This window comes from Apteryx mantelli, chromosome 1 (genome assembly GCF_036417845.1).
Source record: "Apteryx mantelli isolate bAptMan1 chromosome 1, bAptMan1.hap1, whole genome shotgun sequence".
NCBI classification, from domain to species: Eukaryota; Metazoa; Chordata; class Aves; order Apterygiformes; family Apterygidae; genus Apteryx; species Apteryx mantelli.
The window spans coordinates 130,521,048-130,541,788 of record NC_089978.1 but is presented as its reverse complement, the minus strand read 5'-3'; positions in this window follow the sequence as shown (position 1 = coordinate 130,541,788).

The window sequence follows — 20,741 nt, the reverse complement described above, 5'->3', positions numbered from 1 at the left end:
AAAGACTCAAGTGAGTTCAGGACTCATCCTTCTAGACTTTGGATAGGACGTTATAAGAGACAGGCCCCTTCTTCAAAAGTATGGCAAAGCAAGCATACATCAATTTACAAGCTATTTTGTAGGTGGAGGACCAAGGCACAGAAAGATGAGCCCTACCACAGGGCCATGCAGGAGATCTGACAGAATTGATATCTGAACTACTCTGTTGACCTAAAAATGTCCCAGAAGTAGACTTTTTGTTTAGCTGAAAACCAGAGAAGTAGAAGACTTCAAAGATTAACTTAGCAGTCTCCCCGTCCAATTCAAGAGGTTTCTCTAAAGAACACCATCTGGTGCTTTGTCCAGTGTAGATGCTTCCAAAGAAGGGCTCTGCTTTGCCATGTTGAGGCTCAGCTGAGTTGAGGGTGAGGTACTGATGTTGGGAGGAAATGTGCCCAGAAGCTCTTCTTCCTAACTAATCTAATGACCCAAGCTGGAGAGCAGATGCTCCAGACACTCTGTGGAAAAGCTCACAATCGATTTGGCACCCATGTGCTCAATGCTGGCTGCTTAGACCCTTGGATTCCCCGCTGCCTGTGCTCCCCTCAGAGGTGAAGCTCCCAGTTGAATGATTTGGAGGCATCAGTCTGAGTCTGCATTCAAACTCAGTCACTTCAAGATGAACCAGGAAACTGAAGTGACCTATTAGCACAGCCAGCAATCTTTATATTTTTCTGATTATGTTATATATTTCTTTACCCTTTGTTCAATTACAGCAGGATCCCTTTCTTCTTGTCCGCTCGCGTTCTCTCTCAGTGCTAAGTGCCAGCTGTCACTGTCTGCTGGATAATTACCATTTTACAAACAGTGTTTAGGGAAATGCCATCAGTTTCTGAATATGTGGCTGTCAGGGCTTATTTGAGGGGCTTTCCTATGTTAACTACCTCTTCTCTTTCCAGGCAGGAGGGCAAGGGAGAGGAAAGAAGCTGGGAGATCTGTCTTGTCTCCAGGCATTTGAAGAAAAATTGCATTTAATCTTTTTCGCATTTTGACTGTCAATGCTTATTCCTTCCCCCACCCTCTCTCCCAGTTTATGCACTCCTCTCACTTTTTCTTTATGACAGGCTGATCTGTCCTTCTTTGCAGCTCCAGTGGCCTGCAAATGACTGGTGACAGCAGTGAAGATACAACTGCTTATCATGGTGGGTTACTAACGGGAAGGAGGGCATATTCTGAGGAATAGTCATGGCCCCTCATTACTGTAATATGCTACTTAAAGCTATATAGGTCTGCCTGAGGTTAAGCAGGGGATCTGGAGAAGAGCTTATACTCTGATTACCTAGCTACATGAGGCAGTAGCATGAGAAGAGCCAAAGAGGGATAAAGCCTAGATGTTGCTGAGAGAGGCTGAAATCCTGTTTTCCAAAACCAGGCTCCAGAAAGGGAAGGAGTTCTGCTGAGACATGGCTTTTACAGGGCACAAACTATATGGAGGGTCCTGTTCAGCGGGGTGGCAGGGGAGAAGCCTGGGATGCTACAGCATTTGATTATTGTTTATTTTGCCTTGACTGAAAAAGGTAATGACAGATGCACAAACAAAGTTTACATTCACGTTGAGGGGCTAGACCGAACTTGTGACCTGTCAGCTCCAAAGCTTTCCTCTGCTGTTTAAAGAGGCTCCTTCCCCTTAGTGACACCTGGTTTCTTTATCCTTTCTGCAGGACCCCAGACAGCAGAGGTCAGCATAAAAATCAGGGCCATATGCACAAGGCTAATACATTACATCAAGACATATGTAGGGTCCCCCTAGTAGTGCTCATACCCCTGTAGAAAGGATTTCCCCAAAGTGTCAGTATTTTAGTTTTGTAAACATTTTTGCCAGCTATCCATTTGGGGGGCAGTTTAGGAGAAGGAGACAATAGCTGCTTCTGGAGCACGGCAGCTGCTCCAGGGGCTTTGAGCTTTTTGCCCCAGGCTGAACAAGGCGGGAATAGGTAGGGGAGGGTACTGGGGGGATTTTTCTCGGGCTCAGTCACAGCCTAGGATACTCTGACCGAGGAAGTTAATTTGAGCCCTAGCAGACTCCAAGAAATGGCTTCAGCTGTGAGGTTGCAAGAGCTATTACGAGGTGTGCAGCTAAGCTGCTGAGCTGTGCCAGAGCTGGTTACATAGACTTTCCCCAATTCACCATCATGGCTTGATTTCCTCACCAGTCCACCTGCACAGCTCTGGCAGACTCAGGCATGAGAAAGCTGCTCTGTTGTGTTTTGTTTTATTGGTTAGTGTTAGTGCTGCTAGAAGTCATACTATAGGGAAGGGTTCCTGTAGCAAAGCTTAAATACTAGTGTAAAGAATAAAGACCTCAGTGCAGCTGTGATTTGATCTCTTGGACCGACGCGGTGTTTTAATTCAATGATAAAGATTGTAATGTCTAGTGGGCCCATGGGGCTCAATATAAAGCCAGTCAATACCTGTCCTGTATCCTCAGCCTTTCTCTTGGTACTGAATATGCTCATGAGCTGCAGTTTTCGGGGGCCTGTCCTCTTTGCGCAGGCAGTGGCACAGCCAGACATCACTCCCACAGAATCCTCTTGTTCTGCACGTCCTGCCACAAGCAAAAGCAGAAGCAGCCCTCCCTTATCTGTAGAGCCCTCTTCCATTTTTTTTCCCCTTGCCCCTCATTCTCCAGACTGGACCTGATCTCGTTGCTATGGTAACACAAGGCCTGCAAACGAGATGTGTCTTATTTAATGAATGCTGCTTCTGGAGGCTGATAAAAAACAGTGTTTCTGTGCACAGCTTGGATCTGACTCAGGGCCTGGGTGAAGAACGGAAGAAAGATGTTCTATATAAGGTGAGAGATCTGTAGGAAATGAGTCTGTGGTTCCAACAGCTGGCACAAAAGCAACTGCTAGATTGGTGGGATACCTGCCAAGCTGTCAATCATCTGAAGCGCCTGACTCCAAGAAACTCTCTCACAGGGTAGAAAAATCTCTAGGAGATTTAAAGATCCTATTGATATTCACCCACTGAGTTGCACTTCCCCTCAAAGGCTACGTAAGTGGAGACAGTGAATGAACACAAGGCCCTTCTAGCAGGGAGATGCTGATGGGTGCAGCACCATGCTTCTTCCAGGGCACGGTGCCAAGCAGGAAGGCAGGGATAGGCAGTAAGGTGCTTTGGTGGTGTGAATTGTTACCTGCTCTGGAGCACAGTTCATGCTGTTTTGGGTCTCTCTTTTCAGGATCCTGTTCAATATTACATTTTATTAACATCGCGTGGCTGGTAGGCAGAGAATGATGTGGTAGGCAAGCAGAGAGATGGGAACTGATCTCACGGAGCACAGCTGGAGACTTGGTAGACATGTGGCCAGTTGCCCAGAGGCAGCATCAATCTGGACTCAGCATGACTTCTCAAGCATTCACAGCACTTCCCCTTTGGTTTCTCCAGAGCCTGGGCTCTCTCTCATTTCTGTGCATCCTAATGCATGGCTCTGCCCCAACTGTGTTTAAGGAGAGGGGACAGTGGGCCTGGAAATGACAGGAGAATCAGGAAGAAGAGGCAGAGCTCCTGAAAACCCTTATCAAGGAGCAAGGAGCTGACTTCTGATCTCTAGGTGTTTCCTTCATCTGTCCTGTGAAAAGGATGTGTCCTTGCCAAACCCCTGCCCAGCCCTTCTCTTTCTCCCCCTCTGCATTGTTAGTTATGCACCCCAAAGGGAGCAGGGACCTAAAGCTTGTGACAGAGAGGGAAGTGCTTGGACCCCCTGGAGTAAGGGTTTAGTGGGTATCCTGCACTATCCTGCATTTGGAGATAGACAGTTGAAGACTGTGTTCCCCATTAATTCAGCTTTGGGGACAAGAGGCAACCATCTATGAAATGAAGTGTTTAGGAAAAGGAAGACTAAAGTATCTGAGCTGGAGGCAGCCTGAGCCAGTGAAGTTTGTTCTCCCCCAAATGCCACTCTCTTGCATGACCCACAAACAGCCAGGCTATGAGGGTCTGCTCTGCAGCCTCCCCACTCTGCAGACAGAGCAGGGAGTGCTCCAGCCCCTTCTTCGCTTCAACAGACAATTCACTTCATTAAGTTGGTCCAAAAAATTGAAAGTGCTTTCAAAATTATATCTTATTTTGAAAAGTATTATGTCAGCCTGCTGTTCATAGTCAACATGTAATGAAGCATGTTCATTAGCCATTTGGGTCATCACTTCTCATGCTTTTCTGTGTTTGAACTGCTCAGCAGCAAATTGCAAGGCGTTTTTCTAGCCATCCTTCTCGACCCTCTGATAGTGATAAGCAATGTGTTGTGTACTGTTAGTATTATGGTTATAAATGACCACAGTACCACATGGTATCCAAATTTAACATGCTCAGACAGTTCTGTCACTGGCAGCCATTCCATTCCTTAATAGCCATCCCCACAGTGAAACTGCTTTTAAGGAATATGATGGCTGCCATCTCCTCCTGTCTTACTGGATATGAGACAAGGCCGTTCTACTGAGGCAAAATTTGCTTCTTGCCTCCTTATTTCAACACCATTTGCTAAATTGTTTCAGTGGCATCATCACACTCAGTGAGGTCTTTTTTAGGTATCAGTAAATGAAAGATTCAAACTGCTTTGCTTGTCATTACTTTCCAGCAGGCTTCTACCCAATAGCCATTTCAGTGACCCTTGTCTTGGTAGTATCAAAGCACCCCATAGACATGAATGTATTCATCTCCTCACATAATTGGGAAGAACTAATAACCCCACAAGTTGTGCACTGGAAGCTGAGGCCTAGATAGGTTGGGCAAGTTGTTCAAGGTCAAGTGCAAAGTCGGTAGAAGACCTAAGAGCTAAGCCTGTGACTGTCATTTCCCAAGCCAGAACCTTAACCACAGAGCCGTACTTCCTTCCTCTGGAAGCAGCTGTTTTCCTTCCGTCATTTCTGCTTCTTAATTTTCTTTTCTCTGTGCAGTTATTTATTATTTAGCCTGCAGAGCAATTGTGATCCTGTTTACTTGAGAGATGCTATACAAAATACAGCTGTATTGGATTTCATTTCATCCGCAAGCAGGCATGCTCCCAGGGAGGCCAGTTGCTGGTAAGGACAAATAACCAACAGAGCAAAGAACAGGAGTGTTCAGCACTTTCTTGAATTTGATCTACTTCTTCCTTTAACATACGCACACACACACACACATACACACACACACACACACACACACACACACACACACACACACAAACAACTATTTTACTTCATGGAAGGGGCTTAGAATTAAATCTTGAGTACAGCACAGGCAGAGTCATTATCTAACGAAAGGAGGCCTATTGACTCCTCTCAATTTAAGACTGCTTCTTCTTTTCCAGTCTTTTAAGAGTAAAGATGTTCAAGTTAAACAAAACCTGAGGCAAATCTGGGACTTGTCTGTCAAGGAATTTGCAATGCCAGGCTAGGTTAGAAGACCCCATGTTTGCTTTGAGAGAACTGGCATATCTCCATAATTTAGCACGATGCTGTGGTAGTTCGAGGCTGAAAAACAGAATAGCTGCTTTGGTGTGGTGCTGTTGACCCACTTATGCTAGTTAGGAGAATAAATTAAATCCAGGACCAGAGAGCTGGGATCAAAAGGAAGGTTGGACTATGGGAATTCTCATTTTAGTTTAAACTGATCACTTATGCAGACAGCTCTTTCCTAAGTTGGCTGTTCTGTCAAGATTGCATTTCTCTCTGCTTGAGCTGTTCTTTCCCTAAGTTGGCATTTTTTATATGAGCACATTTCCGGATCAGATAAAAATACAAATGGAAACACCATTTCTGGTCTTTCACTCCTGTCATGCTCCTGCTCTGATCTCCCTCTATATCTGTTTACTTTCCGCATCCCTCTTGGTTTCTCATGGCCCTTTCCCTGCCACTCAAAGCCTTTTTTTCTCCTCTCCTTTTTTCTGTGTGCCATTTTGTTTCCAGCCCACACCTACATGAGCTGCTGTCCACTTCTCCTTACCTGGCTTCCTTTCTTACTTTTCTCTTTCGTTTCATTTATTCTCCTCAATGCATCTTCTTCCTGTGCAGCACAAAGACCCCTACAAAAAATATTGAAAGGCAGGAGACAGCAGCTCTTGGTGGAAAGCTGTGCCAGAAATATCAATCACCAAAGGCTGCAAAAGCACTGGAGATAAGGAGCTGGGGATTTGGAGAAAGAGCCTGACAGAGATGAGCCCATTGGCAGAGACTAGCATTTCACAGTGCCTTCCATCAGTAAACTGTGTGTGTAACTGAAAAACTGCTGAGATGAAGGGCTGAGAGGCCTCTAGGTGGTGCCTGCTGGGGCTACAGCTGTTGAAAAGCCAACATGCACCCACTTCCAGAACTGTATTCTCAGCCTGTTGAATTGGGTCGTAGGATCCCAGGATAGGTCAGGTTGGTAGGGAGATTATCGTGTCCGGCCTCCTACTCATCATGGGTACATTTGATTGGTGCCCTTCTGCTGTTGGGTTGCAGGAAGGTGTGCAGATCCGTGCTTGCAGCAGGACACATCTGCACCAGAGTCGACAGGACAAGCACTCAAGGGTGCCTGTGTGAGGCTGGGGAATGGGAGCTCCATGGTGCACTTTTGGAGGTGGTTCTTGGCCTCCCATCCAAATTCAAGAACAGATTATAATGCAGGAGGAGGAAACCCAGCCTCTCCCATGGGCTTCCCTGTGGACTTTGGTCTGCAAATGCCCCCACCCCTCGTGGAGGATGATGCAGCCAGCTCTCCTGCAGTGCTGCTCCTCTCTGCTGAATGAGTATGGTTGCTTCTTTACTTTTATCATGTGTTCCTGGAGCAGGCAGTCATGAGCTGAAATCCCACTGCTGTCTCCTGTCAGTATTGTCTGTCTTCTTCAGCACAGCTTTTTACAGGTGCAGCCACACTAATTAGTCGGACTGGGAGGTCTGTCTCTGCAGCACCAGAGAGTGAAATGCTAGGAAGAGCGGGAGGGGAGTAGTCCTAGGGTATAGGAACAACACTGGGGAAGGACAAAGGGTCTTGCCTCTGACACACTTCAGCTTAAACTATATTGCACATTTCCTCACTGTGGTTGCTGTTGAAAGTTTTTTTTTTTTAAAAAAAGGCAACCATCTCTACTCCTATCCAACCAAAATATTCCCTTTTTTCTAGGGTAAAGATCTGTATCCCTCTAGCCCAAGAATAACCTTAGCACAGACACCATAGTGTAGAGGGGGACTCTGTTGTTATATTTACAAGCTCATTTTTACCACTGGCTGCTTAACAAGAAATGTTTTTCTTTATGTCATAGTTTCAGGCTCACATCCTTCTCTCAGCCTTCCTTTTCTGAAGCCTTGCATTCTCTTCCAAGTCTCTACTAGCAGTAAATGCGAAGCTTGTGCACTGTACCTTTATGGGCCGTATATGACATTTTCCTATATCTCTGCTGTTTTCAGGGTCTAGAAATAAGTAGGGGAGACTCACAGAGTGACTCTGTAAAACTCCAAAACAGAGCATGCTCTTGTGTGGAGCTGTCATGCACCAACAACGTCACTTCTTTCTCCTTCTCTTCACCATAGGCTTGCTTTTATTTTTGTTTTTCAAACCATTTTAAACACAGTCCTTAAACATTTCATCTTACTTTCTCTTCTTACTCAGTAATCTCCCTTTCCCCTTTCCCTTCGCCTTCCCTTTCTCCTCTCCCCATTCCCTGTTCCCCATTCCCTATTCCCCTTTTCTCTTCCCTTCTTTTCTTCTTCCTTTGTTTCCTCTCTGTCTTACATTTAAATGGCATTGCAGGACAGAGAATTTGCCTGAAATTAGATTTATAAAAGTGAGGTATACATCTGCAGCAAAACATATATAAGTAGATAGAAATAGTGTAGTGGTAGTGTGGCCTATCAGATCAAACTGGAATTCAAAGCTTAAAGATTTAGTTTTTGTTCATTGGTTTGGCATTCATTCACTGTGTGACCTTGGTCAGTCCCTTCCTTCCCTGTAAAATGAAGCCTATCCTCTCTGTGAAAAATGTTTTGAAATTCATGGTTGAAAGCTAATAGATATGTCCTTATAACAGTTGCTGTCAAACACTTCCCAAAGTTCTCTAAGTTCACTGTTTCCTGACTGTGAGTTACCTCTGAACATAAAAGAGTAAATTTTTGCCCATGGAGAAGGACAGAGGACAGAAATGTATAATAAACAGTCTAAAAAGCAAAAAATTGTACAGCTCTCTGGGATGCAGTCTTTCTCTCCCTTGTTCATTCTTTCTATTCAGAGCAAAAAGACTGTGATTAAAAGCAGTAAGATATGGCAGATTAAGATCGGAAAGTTATGCAGATGCCAGCAAGTGGATGGAAAATTCTGGCTTGATTGTTTTCTGTGCTACAGAAAGGGGATGGTTATTCTGCTTCAGTATTCATCTAGGTTGAAGTCTTCCAATTTGTAAGTGCTAGCCTGAATGTAGCAAGGGTTGGTAATGGCCAGGGCCCAGCTGCTAATTTTTCCACTTGTCTGTGTGCAAAGTCTTAAACTCTTAATGCATAACTCAATACAGAAAAAAAAAAGAAAGGTGGCCTCCCAGATGCTATTCAGGAGTTTTCTTCATTTTGTCAGAAAGCCCAGAGATTCTTGGGCTTGTCCTTCTCATCATTCGATCATATCACAGAAGACTACTTGGGTGAAGTTGCTTTGTTCTTATACACACTTTATGAACAAGGAGTCACCAGGTCTTTGTTATGACACCAGCACTGAAGCAGCTTAGTGTGTAATAGCTCCGGCTTATGAGCAAAGGCTTGACCACTGGAACTGGATCTTCTCTCCCTTACTCTTTCAACTAAGGGGGCAAAATGCTTGATTCATTTGGTGTGGCTGAACAGTCAGACCCAGGATGAAGGCTGCTTATGTACATTCATCTTGACTTACAAGATAGCGGTAAGCCCAGGTCAGGATATGTTTGTTGATTCAATACTGCAGTAAGACTGAACAAGTTTCCTCATGTACCTGGAGAGTGTCTGTGATTGCAATAGTATTGATTAATGGAGCAGCAAAAGAGAGACCCAAGACTTGAAGGAATTCTCCCCGTAACCCTGGAAAGAGATACTTTGGATTCTTTTATTTCATATTCACTATACAGAAAATCTTCAGAGGTGCCCAATAGCGCTTTTTTTTTTTCTTGTACTTGTAAACCTGATGAGAATGCATATGGGTCAGAACTGTTGGACTAGAGCACTGAACATTTTTTGAAACAAAATTTGCATAAATGTGCATGTACAACACGGAGTGTAGCAGGGCATTATATGGGAATGTCCCCTGCAATCAGTCTAGATGTGGATGTATATCTAGTGTCTCTTAGTGAACGCTGCCATTTTACTTTGCACTCTTTTCTACCAGGAAATGTCTGCAGATAATACAGCAGTTTTTAAATGAAGCTTTCAGAACTGTTCACAAACATGAATGAATTAAGCCTCACAACTCCTCTGTGCAACAGAGAAGACATCCTCACCTCATTCGGAAATGCAGCCACCTGTGGAAGGCAGCAGCTGTTTAATAGTTCGTGGTAACATTTTACAACAGTTGGGTACAACAAGTGATGACAGAAAATATCCAGATTAAGCTTGTGGGAATTAGGCCCAGAGAACATAATTGCCCAAATTAAAATGTGCACAGTTTAAGTTAACGCCTGTACAGTGTGCAGACTGCCACTGCTTCCTTAATGAACACTTCTGGTTAGGGTTAAGGCTGTGCGAATATTTTTCTGTTCAGCTGCTGAACCAAAACTTTTGGAGTTAGAAAAATTGGCTTACATTGAACCAAATTCACTTGCTTTTGGTTAATTTGCCTCTTGCTCACTTGCTCTCTTTTTTCATATTGGAGAAAAAGAAAGATGGAAAACATCATTTTGCTTGACACACATTATTTTATTTGGCCCAAAGCAAACCATTTCACAGCAGCAACTTGTGAGAAAAGGACAGGGAAGGCTACCTTCACGGAGCTACTGTTATTGCTGCACATGTAAAAGGTAGTACCACCAGCAATACAACACCTCCTAAGGGTATTCACCTTGCTCTCAGTGGACTGAGCTGCCAATATCCTGCTACCCACAGAGACTGAGTCCAGTGCTTTTAGCCTTGTGAGAGTTAGAGGAATCAAAGCTCAAGAAAATATTGTTATGTTTGTGGGGCAGGAAGACAGAGTAGCTTACCAACAGAGCAGGAGAAGACCGTGCCATATTTGAACACTTTAGTAAGTCTTAGCATTTTAAAGGAGCCTCTGTTTGGCTGAACCCAACTTCTTCCTCAAATGGTAATGAGAGTATTTGTCTAGCACAGGCTGAAATTTCTGTTTTTAATAGAGCTGAATGGCTAATTTAGAAGGAAAACAAAGCAAAATAGAACTCTTGCATCTCAATGTTGGTTTTATCTAGTTTAGTTTACCACATGGAACCATTTCAATAAGCTGTATAATCAGCTGGGTTTTCTTTTTCCCTTCTTTTTTTGGTTGCTGCCTGGCTAGACAAATGCATCTCCAGTTGTATTTAAATTTACACTTCCATGGTTAGAAATTCACAATATTACTCTCTCCTCCAACACCAGACTTAGGGAGGCCTCATATGATGAAAGATCTTATTAGAGTTAGTATTTTGCATCAAGGAGAGGCAATCAATTTTTTGTGGAGATGTAATTTTAATCATCTGGACTGGCTTCTGTCTCCCCATCTTCTATAAAACTTTTTCTGTTCCCTAGTCCTTGGTATTAGTTTATGTGGATGGCAGACTTCAGAGCTTGTCCTGGTAATCAGAAACAGGAGGTTACATTAGTCCCAGGTTGTGTTGCACACAGCAATTCTATTTGCAGAATCTGTTTGCTGCACAGTTAACGGCTGCTTCAAACAGCGCACAAGTAATTTCCAAATGACATATCTCCTCTCACTCTGCAGCTATTTTAATCTTGGCTTGCCACATGTGGTGTGGCCGTGACTCTGGAGGGAGTAATTCTCCCCAGTCCCTTGCTTTCCTGAGCCGATGTTCTGTTGCCCTGAGCTGAATGCTGAATATTGATCTCTTCCAACAGATGAACTTCAGGCCAATTATTATTCAAAGAATAGTTTTAATAGCTCATAAAACTAAACTAGCAACCCACCATTCCCAGATAATTTCTACACAGAAAAAAGAAACAACATTCATCCCATGAGCCATGGCGAAATTAGCCTCAAAGTTCTTGTGCTAAGGGAGGAATTCAGAACAGTCACAGAGAGCATTACTGACTGACTTCTGTGAAATTCTTTCCATTTCTGCTAGTAATCATTTTATCCTTTAAACTGCAAATTCCAGGACTACTAGGAAGTATTTGAGCACAAGTGACAATATCCTGCACATTCCCACTGTCACAACCTGAGTCCACATCCCCCTTGTACTGCAGTTTTTCAACAGCATGACTGATTTATATCATGGTGGGCTGGAGGGAATCAGACTCTTTTGCTTTGGCCAGTCACCAAATATGCCATTCAGGAGTACTCTTCTTATTTGCATTCCTAACATTTACTTTAGTGTTGGGACTCAGCATTTCCACTCTTGGGGTTTCTTTGGCTCTAAAGCCAGATGCGACTTTGGGTTTGACCTTTTCTTCGAACGTGAGCCAACTAGAACTTCAGATCTAAATGGTAACACGTGACAGAACTTTGAATTTCTAAGTATAGGCCCCCATCTACATCTTTATGCAGAGCTCAGTAGCATCTTCCTTCCATCCCCATTTTCACATACAGCCTTCTTGCTCCTACTATATGATAGATACATTGGGGTTGGAAAAATGTTTGTCTCAACTAATGAAAATCATTTCAATCCTTTCCTTTGGGTTCTTCCACTGTAAATCAGTATGCCTAGAATTTAAAACTGGGAATGCTTTCTGCTTCTTCTGCCCACTTCTCCCTTTCAACCTCTCCCACATTGCTCAGTCCATTCTTGTTCTCTGATGCTTAATGGCTCAATCCGAGTGGCATGAAGTAGCCTCCATGTTGCTGTTACAAACCCGACTGCTGTTCCCCCTCTTGCACTGACCTAACTCTCTAGTCAAAACCTACTGTTTTGTTTTCAGTACTCCTTATCAATAAAGACTATTTTTATCTCATTCAAAGGAAATCACACTGAGACTATTGGGAGCCTGCAAAGAAGCAGCCGTGCTCTGACACAAGTCTTAAGAATGCTTAAATGAAAATACTCACCTTGATTAATGCTAAGACTTGATGATTGCTGAATTCATAGCTGCCACTCCACTTCTGTGTTCACAGCACTGTAACAAATGAGTGGTAAAATTAAAAAATACACAGGATTTGATGGCTGTCAGAAGAATCTCAGTTGAAGTGGGGTTTACCTGGTGAATGGCTTTTCATTAGTCATAACCCAAAGAAGTAAAGGTCAGGAGCAGGCACAACTCAGTTATAGGCCATGGGCAGACACAGATAGATCCACCAGTTGTCTGTGCTCAGACGGGCTTTTTTTAGTTGTTACCAACATCTCTTTTTAGTTTCCTGTGGAGCTTCATCGAATACTTGTGTTTGCTCAGGTGTGAAAGGAACACACTTCAGAAATCTTAATTTTTTGTGCATGTTTTCACCCACATTAGCATTTGCTTATGACCAACTGTTTGCTAAAAAGCTAGATTGATAAGTGATTGTTAAAGAGAACAACCAGGAAAAGTAACAGAGTAGCCTAGGTCAAGAGTATCCACAAAGCCCTCAGAGACAATGGGCAGGTTCACAGCTGTGGAAAGCTGAAGGCCCAACCTCAGTGACCCAGTTGGTTTTTGCCAAGGCTGAAGGAGAGATCAGAGGGAACAGTATCTCTTTATGGAGCTGAGGCGGGGGCCACTCTGTGGCTGTGCCCCTGAGAGAGGAGAGACATGCACATATGCACACGCAGCACACACATGCGTGCAGGCACCTACCTTTGGTGTTCCTTTGTATCTCTCTTTTGAAATTCCTGAATCTTGAGGCAATACCCTTAGTTTTTTTTCCTTGAAGGTTTTAAAGGCTTGGACTCTAGAAACAAGAGGTGAAAAAGATCTAATAGATCTTTATCAAACCTTGCTTCTATGCTCTTTTGAATTTGCTTTTAATAATAATAATAATACATGGATCCATTTGACATTTTCCAAATGCTGATATTGGATACAACTTCAAAAAATATTTTTTAAAAATCTTAAGAAAATTCCAATCTTTAAAAAGAAAAAATGAAGTCAATCTTGAAAATCACATTTTTCCTTTTCGTTTTTTCATCCATTATTTCACATGAAGCCTTTATAAGCTCAGTGGATTTTGCAAAGACATTGTCAGCTTTGCCATGGAATATATTTGTGTAACTATTTAGCAAACCTGCATAAATGCTTAGGGCAGTAAATGAGGATGAAAAATGAACACTAGTAATGGATGCAGCTGTGATGGCCCACTGCATGCTCCCCATACCCACCACAGCTGTTGTCCCAGCAGCCTCTCCAGTTGGCAGTACTAGTTTTAACGAATAACAATCCCCTTAGTCCATATCCCCCTCAAAATCTGCCCCCATGTATCAGTAAAATGCCACAAAGTTATCAGACAGCTGTACAGTCTGCTGATGAATAACTACTTGAGTTGTTAACTTTTGCTTTTATCTCTGGAAGTCTCTGGTGAAGCCCATTGTGTCAATCAAATTACTTGATTTTGAATTTGCTGAGCCCACTAGGATTTTCCCATCTCACAGCTGGAGAAAGTTGTACCAAGTCTTTTAGTAAGTGTGAAGAACAGAACACATTTCTGGACTTGTTCAAGATAAGCTATCTGTATTGGGAAAGTCAACCTTCCACTGTGCCAGAACAATATCGATGACGATGCAGTGCCTGTAGTGTCTAGGATTTTCGGAAAAGTCTCCAATTTCAGCGATGAGGAAATGTCCCTTCCTTAGGAAATGGGGAGCTGTGTCCTTGCACTGCTAGTACCACATTTCCCTGAATTGCTAAAACATGTGGGGTTTCTTCTCTGGGTCTTCTGCTCATGCAGGGCAAAGTACAGGGGTCATACGTGCATTGTATGATCTTGATGTTAACTAGGTCTGCTCATTGTAGATATTTTGCCTTCAGTCTGGAGTGACAAATCCTAGTACTTGCCCATGTTTACATCCCATTACCTTTTCCCCTTTGAGTTCAGTATCAGTCATACTTGATCCTGAGACTCTTGTTAGCAGAGCTGCTTTTCCTGTGGACTCACTGGTGCTTTGCCTAAGGCAGCACCACAAATGATCTTTCAGCTCCATCCATTCAGCTCGCATTCCTCTCCTGTCTTACTCATCTTTTATTGAACTCAGACAGACTTCAGCACTGTGCACATTCCTCCTCTGTTAAAGGACCTTAATGCTAACTCTGTCCTGGCCAAGTCTAAAATGAACTCCAGTAAATATAGTTATAAATATTTAAGCTTAGCGCTTTAGTTCAGTTTGTCCAATATGTCAGAAATCTGCAGCAGACCCATAGCTCACTTCTTTTCCCACAGTGACCCATTTTTAATCCCGAGCATTATAAATGTTATTTCTTCTCATGCAGTTTTCTCACTGAAGTCTGGAAAATGTATTTGCCCTCCCCCCACCTACTTAAAAAATGAATTTTATATTGGAGAAGATCTCGATTTACAACCTTGCAGGCTGAAGAAATGTGTCTAGTTAATCATGGAAGAATGCCCTGCCAGAGCAGGGGTCTGGCACTATATAAGTAATTTGACCTAGTCCTGTGCTAAGCCAGGGACCTGTTGCTACAGTCTCACCCACTTCCTCTATGCTGCTTCCACCAGAGATGCTTCAGCCTCCATCAGAGGACAGGTTTGTCAGGGTATGGTACCAGGTCACAATTTATATAGCAAAGCCGTGTTTGAGAGAGAAATGCCTAGCTGAGTTTGGCAACCTCTCTTACCATCCCGGCCATTCCACCAACTCTCTTCTTTGCTGGTTTTGACCCTGGGGCTAGAGAGATCTGAGTCTCTGCACTAAGCCTTCCTAGTATTGCAGTTTCTGTGAAATTATTTTTGCTTCTTCAGGAAAAAGATTGGTGGGGAAATAGCACTTGTTTAGTTGGAGGAAAATTTCCAGTTTGGTCTGGTTTCTGTTGGTTCAAAGGCTGTGAGGATGGATTTTCAACTTTCTGCCAGATGAAATCAATGGATGGAAAGGAGTGGAAGAAGAATAAAAGGGAAATGATTTCTTTCTTCAAGAAAGGGTTGGACTGTGCTTAGACAACAGTTTCAGGCTGGTTGTCTTCTAAATCACTGTGCAAAATGATGAGGATAATTTTGGTTGTGTATGTGTGTACTTGGGTTTTGGGGGTTTTTTTGAAGTAGGGCGCCTTTGAAATATTATGCTTGAATATGTGGGTTTATAATAAGTCAGGGAAATACAGACAGAACGCAAGCAGAAGCAGGTAGCTGCAAGAGCAAGTGCGAGCACATGCAAAGCGAATGCAAAGGTCCTGATCTTTTTCCACTGAAGTCGGTGTCAGAGAGGGAGGGTGCAGAAAGACAGGCAGAGAGAGGTGAGGCGGAGACCTGCCAGTAGCTCTGCAGCTGTGAGCTACAGCACTGCCAGGCAGAGATTGCAGGAACACGGAGTACAGGAGACTTCTGTATGCATTATTAGAAGTGAAAGGTATTTTTTCCTCCTCCTAACCCTTATTAAGGCTTTAATCTTAATCCTATTCATCATCATTAACTTCAGCAATTGGCCAAAATATTTAAATGAGGTGAAATGAAAAGATTTAAGAGTCTACTGAAGTCTCATCAAGCCACAGAAGAATAATCTCCAAAGATTAAGAAAGCTGCTGTGACCCAACCTGTAAGGAATGAGAGGAGGAGGGAGGAGAGGGAACTTCTGAGATGAAAAGAAGTTACCAATTAGATCCTTTTACTAACACTATTGAGTCTCTTTCTCTTCACAATAGCCGAGTGCAGAAAAAATTACAGAAGATGAATTAAGAGTTTAAATCCAGTAAAAGGCAAAAAAAGCAGTAATATTTTAATAAGACTTAAATGAGTCTTTCAAAGGGACTGGAGAGCTCTTGGACCTGCATCTCTCCCCATTTCTGGGTGTAAAACAGGCTTTTAACTATCACTGCACTATGAAGTGCTTTGATGTTTATTCCACAAGGCCTGATTATAGTGACTGATGCCATTTGCTGCTTGTGTGTGTGTGTGTGTGTGTGTGTTTCATATGTACATTCCCCTGAGGTGCCTATTGTAACTTGGTTTCAGTTACACTTTAGTTAGTGGGCACTTAAAATAAAGTGGTACCCATTTCGCTTTAATTTTGTGAAAGGGGTGAAGGCTGTTTCCTTTCCATTTCCAGATGAAAGGAGCAATGCTGTAGCTCCATAATGAGCTTCAAATGAATTGGAGAGCTGATAAATTTAATGATCTCATCAGCATATAAATATATATGTATGTGCAAGCGTGTGTGTGTTTTTATATGCGCGCGCACACACACACACACACACACACACACACACGGAGTTTATATCTAAAAGTCATTGAAATAAAATGTGGAACTTTAAAGAGATGTGGGACCTACAGATACTAGGTTTGAATTGTGAAAGGAGGTAAGTTAATTTTTGCAGAGCTGCATTTTCAACCCTTGATTGTGCATTTATGACTTACATGCAGCTGTTCTTGGGTCCATTTTGAAGACAGATGGACAGAATGATATGAGAGTCCCAATTCAGCTGCTTAAATATAGTCATCTTATCCCATTTTAAATTCCTGAGGCCTCCTGATGCTGCCAAAGGAAAGAGTGGAGGTGCTGTAAGTTCTGATGTATCAGCTAGCTCCTCACAGGTGTCTTGGAAACCCTAACACTTTTATATGGCAACTATTGTCAGACCACTAAATTGTGCCCTTGAATTCCTGCTACATCAGGGCTCTCCTTTGAGGCAAAGAAGAGTCACATCTCTTTCTCTTTGCATGTCTGCAAAAGCTTAATGGATGAATGTGTAGTAGGTTGCATACATCTGTAAAAGCCAGCTGGGGTTTCAGAGGGTTGTATCTTAGTTCAGAAGGTGTGTGGGTGCCCCAAACTCTCTTTTACAAACATTGGCAGTCCTGGAGAGGTCCTGCTCTGTGGAGCAGCATGTTGTATCTGTGTGTTCTCTGCTACTTCCAGTAGACAGTCTGATCCCTCTCTTTTCCCACGTAGGGCTGGCTGCTTGTGTAATGACTCCTGATTTTCTTCCGTATATAGCCTGGGATAATAATGTCAAAAGTAAGATGGGTACAGCACTGGCAAATACTAAGGTTCCTAGTAACTCTCTGTCTTACCCTCACTGTCAGCAACAAAAGTAATGTGTAACCTCTGCTTGCAGAGAGTGGATAGCAGAAGTAGATAGGTTAATTTTTGGAAAGCTGTGTTGCAACCCTCATTATGCACTTGGAGCTCTAGATTTCCTTAAGAAACCAGATTGAACTTAGATTTAAATGTAGATTGAACCTATCTCACACAGCATAAGGACAGCCCTTCCTGTTAGAGAACAGCTTTCCAAAGACAGTGTCAGGGTAGGAATCAATGTGAATTCCTGGAGGAGAAGCTTAGCTTGAGTTGGGGGAAATTTGCATGGCAAATGTAAGAATTTACTAGCCTGTGACATCTGTGCAATCCATATATGTGTTCCCACTGCATAACCCTCTGAAAAAAACACATCCTCAGCTCTGCTTCAAATCCATCTTCAGAATCCTCTGTGCTCTCAGAAAGAAAAAAGTGGCAAGGACCGTCTGCAAACCCCTTCCAAATGAGCTTCCCCTCTGCTCTTCTTTGAGGACTGTGGCACTCATTTCTTCTTCATCCTTTGAATGGCCTATATTATCCCAGTCCTGGTCATCAAGTCCATCCTAGCAAACTGGAACATGAAAATATGTTCACTGCCTTCATCTACCCAACTATACAGCAGGCCACCACAGGGTAAAATATCACCTCCATCAGCACACACATCCATCACCTTAATGAACAGCAAAAATCAATCTCTAATTGACAAAAACATTTTTAATCAAAGTATGAGGCATTTAGAGCACAGAAGCAGCTTTTCATCTTCTGTCAGTGTTTTCCTTTACAAGTAGAAGCAGCTTATGTTTGTAGCTGGCTGAAGAGGCCAAGTGATATCTTTGAAGTAAAACAGGAGGCAATGTGTTCAGGTGATATTAGAAGAAATATGCTGGTCTTTACTCTTAGTCTCCCAAAGCTTGACTGTGGTTTGTGGGTCCATGAAGAATTTATGCCAGTGGAAGGTGGAGAGTGGGAACAGTGTTTTAACATAGCTTAAGTTCTCTAAGCCAACATCACTTACAGTAATTTTTTTTCCTTTTTTAACGTGTACTAAGCTCCTAGGCTCAACCTGTATAGGGGATTTGCTATTGTTGGCCTGCCACGGGGTGCACTGTGCCACTGAAACCCACCATGATAAACAGGCAGGTGAAGAAACTCCATTTAGCAGCACTGGTGTGCAGCGCAGCCTTCAGTGGTATTGCCTGCCTATATCCAGGGTTTCCCTCAGGGCAACTCTGCTGGTGGTGAAGACAGAAGAGATGGTAGTTGTTGTAATAGTGGGTGCTGTTATAAAACTTGCAGATAGCTGTGAATTACATATGGATAATGGAAAGTTCCTTATGGCAGCACTGAAGTATTTTTTGCTCTGCTTAGGGAGTCCCTGAAAGATTTGTAAGGTTACTCTGGGCAGCTTGGTATCCTTGCCAGTGTTTATGAACCATAAAGGGCAAGGGAGGGTTCTTAGAGCACCATCTGGGCACCTTGGTCTTTCTGCCATTTCTTGCAAGAGGGGATTATTACAAGGAGTCTTTATCAATGCCAGGCACAATTTGGGCACCTTGGCATCACTGCCTGTATTTGCAATGGAAAGGGTACAGAGAAGCACATCTCTAGTTCACACTCTCTCAGCATCCTTGCTGGTGTTTGTGGGGGAAGCAGTTTGGGAGGCGCAGCAACATTTGGCAGTGTGTGGGCCCACTGGCAGCACTGCCTCGTCCTGCGAGAGGAGCAGTAGGGAGTTGCAGCAGCGCCTGGTGCTGCCGGGGAAAGCTGGCACACCTTGCGGGATTGACGACAGGAGAGATGGAGAGGGAGGGGGCATCATTGCCCATCACAGTTGCCAGTGTTTGCAAGGGAAGCAATCCAGGGGGTTGCAGTGGTACCCGAGCACCATCTGGCCATGCTGGCACTCTTGCTGGTGTTTGCAAGGTTGGCTTTGGATAATGTCTTTTTCTGATCAAAGGCCAGCATTTTGGATGCAAGCCTGGAGTGTGTGTTACATAAATAGTTTGCGCTCCTTTCCAAATGGCTCCCACAGCCACAGAATCTTAAGAGCTTCAGAGGAACTTTAAATTGTGGCCCATTGCAGAGAAATGACACCTCCCACTTTATCAACCGGCGGGATATTAACTTATCCTGTCCTCCTTATCCCTTGGCCAGAGAGGGCTTGTTTCAAGCAGTGTGGAACTGTATCTTTTCTAATTTTGAATGTAAGGAGAAGGAGCCTGTGCAATTCCCTCAGCATTCACCGCAGCTGCTTTCTGGAGCCATAAGCTGCGCGTGTTTATGTTCAGCGCGACGGAGGTTGGCATTGCGTGCTCTGAGTTGACATTCTTTATACTCAATCAAGCTTCTAAATATTTCAAAGAAGATAGTGATATTTGCCCACGTCTTATTTGTTCAGCAGAAAAATTCACCATGCTAGGGTTTCCAGCTTTTCTGAGCTGTTCAGGCTTTCCTGGGCTTTAAGGATTCCCTGTCCTCACAGCAGCTCAGGATATATCCGCAGAAGAGATGGCAGCAAAGGGTACAAAGTCCAGAATGGGGCAGAACAGGGAGATGAGCAACTGGGCTGAGATTGACACATTACACACACACACACACACACACACACACACACACACATGCAGAGCCAGCTTGCTAACCATACAATACCTGGTGGCTCACCCTGCCCTGAATATGAACGTTTGCCTACTTCCATGAATGAAAGCAGAATTGTGAATCATTACAGCTATGGAGATACCAAGATGTATGGGGGAAAGCAGAAAGTGAAACATCATGATAGACTCTTCTGCCAAGTTACTGTCAGGCCCAAGAGTGTTGGACACATGTGTGGGGGACCCAGAAGCTCTTGCATCTACTGCCGATGTTAGTGCCCTTAAGACCACTTCAGTGGAGTTTGGTTTTTCGCTGGCTGAGCTAGTGTAGATGCTGTCATTCATAAAATATGCAGAAACCGTGACCAGGTCACTGGATTTTTCTGCTAGAAGTCTTTCTTAGGATACGTTGCAGTAGATGGATGTCCTTCACTTTTGAAGATGGATGAGTTCTGCAGGTTTCAGGTTCCCCATGTATCATGCCAGATGTCACACTTGGACCTGAAATATGGAGGGGAAGGGGGGTAGAAGTGAGCTCTGATTTAGGCAGAACACACTACATAGATAATTTTTCCTTGGAAAGTGAAATGGAAAGGCATTGTAATGCAGTTTTGTTTGCCAGTTTGAATCCAGCCCAGCTCAGTGATCTTGGAAGCTGCTACCATTCAGTAACCTGTGAGATAAAAAATGAGTTGGTCGATTCCGTCTGGTTTTAGTGGACAGCTTCACATCATAAAACCCACCATTTCAAATCAGTCCTCTTGTCACCAGACTCAGCAGAGAGGCCATGGGCTGAATGGGAAAGTGAGAGTGACTTAACCTGTTGCCCCTAGACCAGAGTACCTCCACCAGGATCCTGAAGAGTCAGACTATGTGAT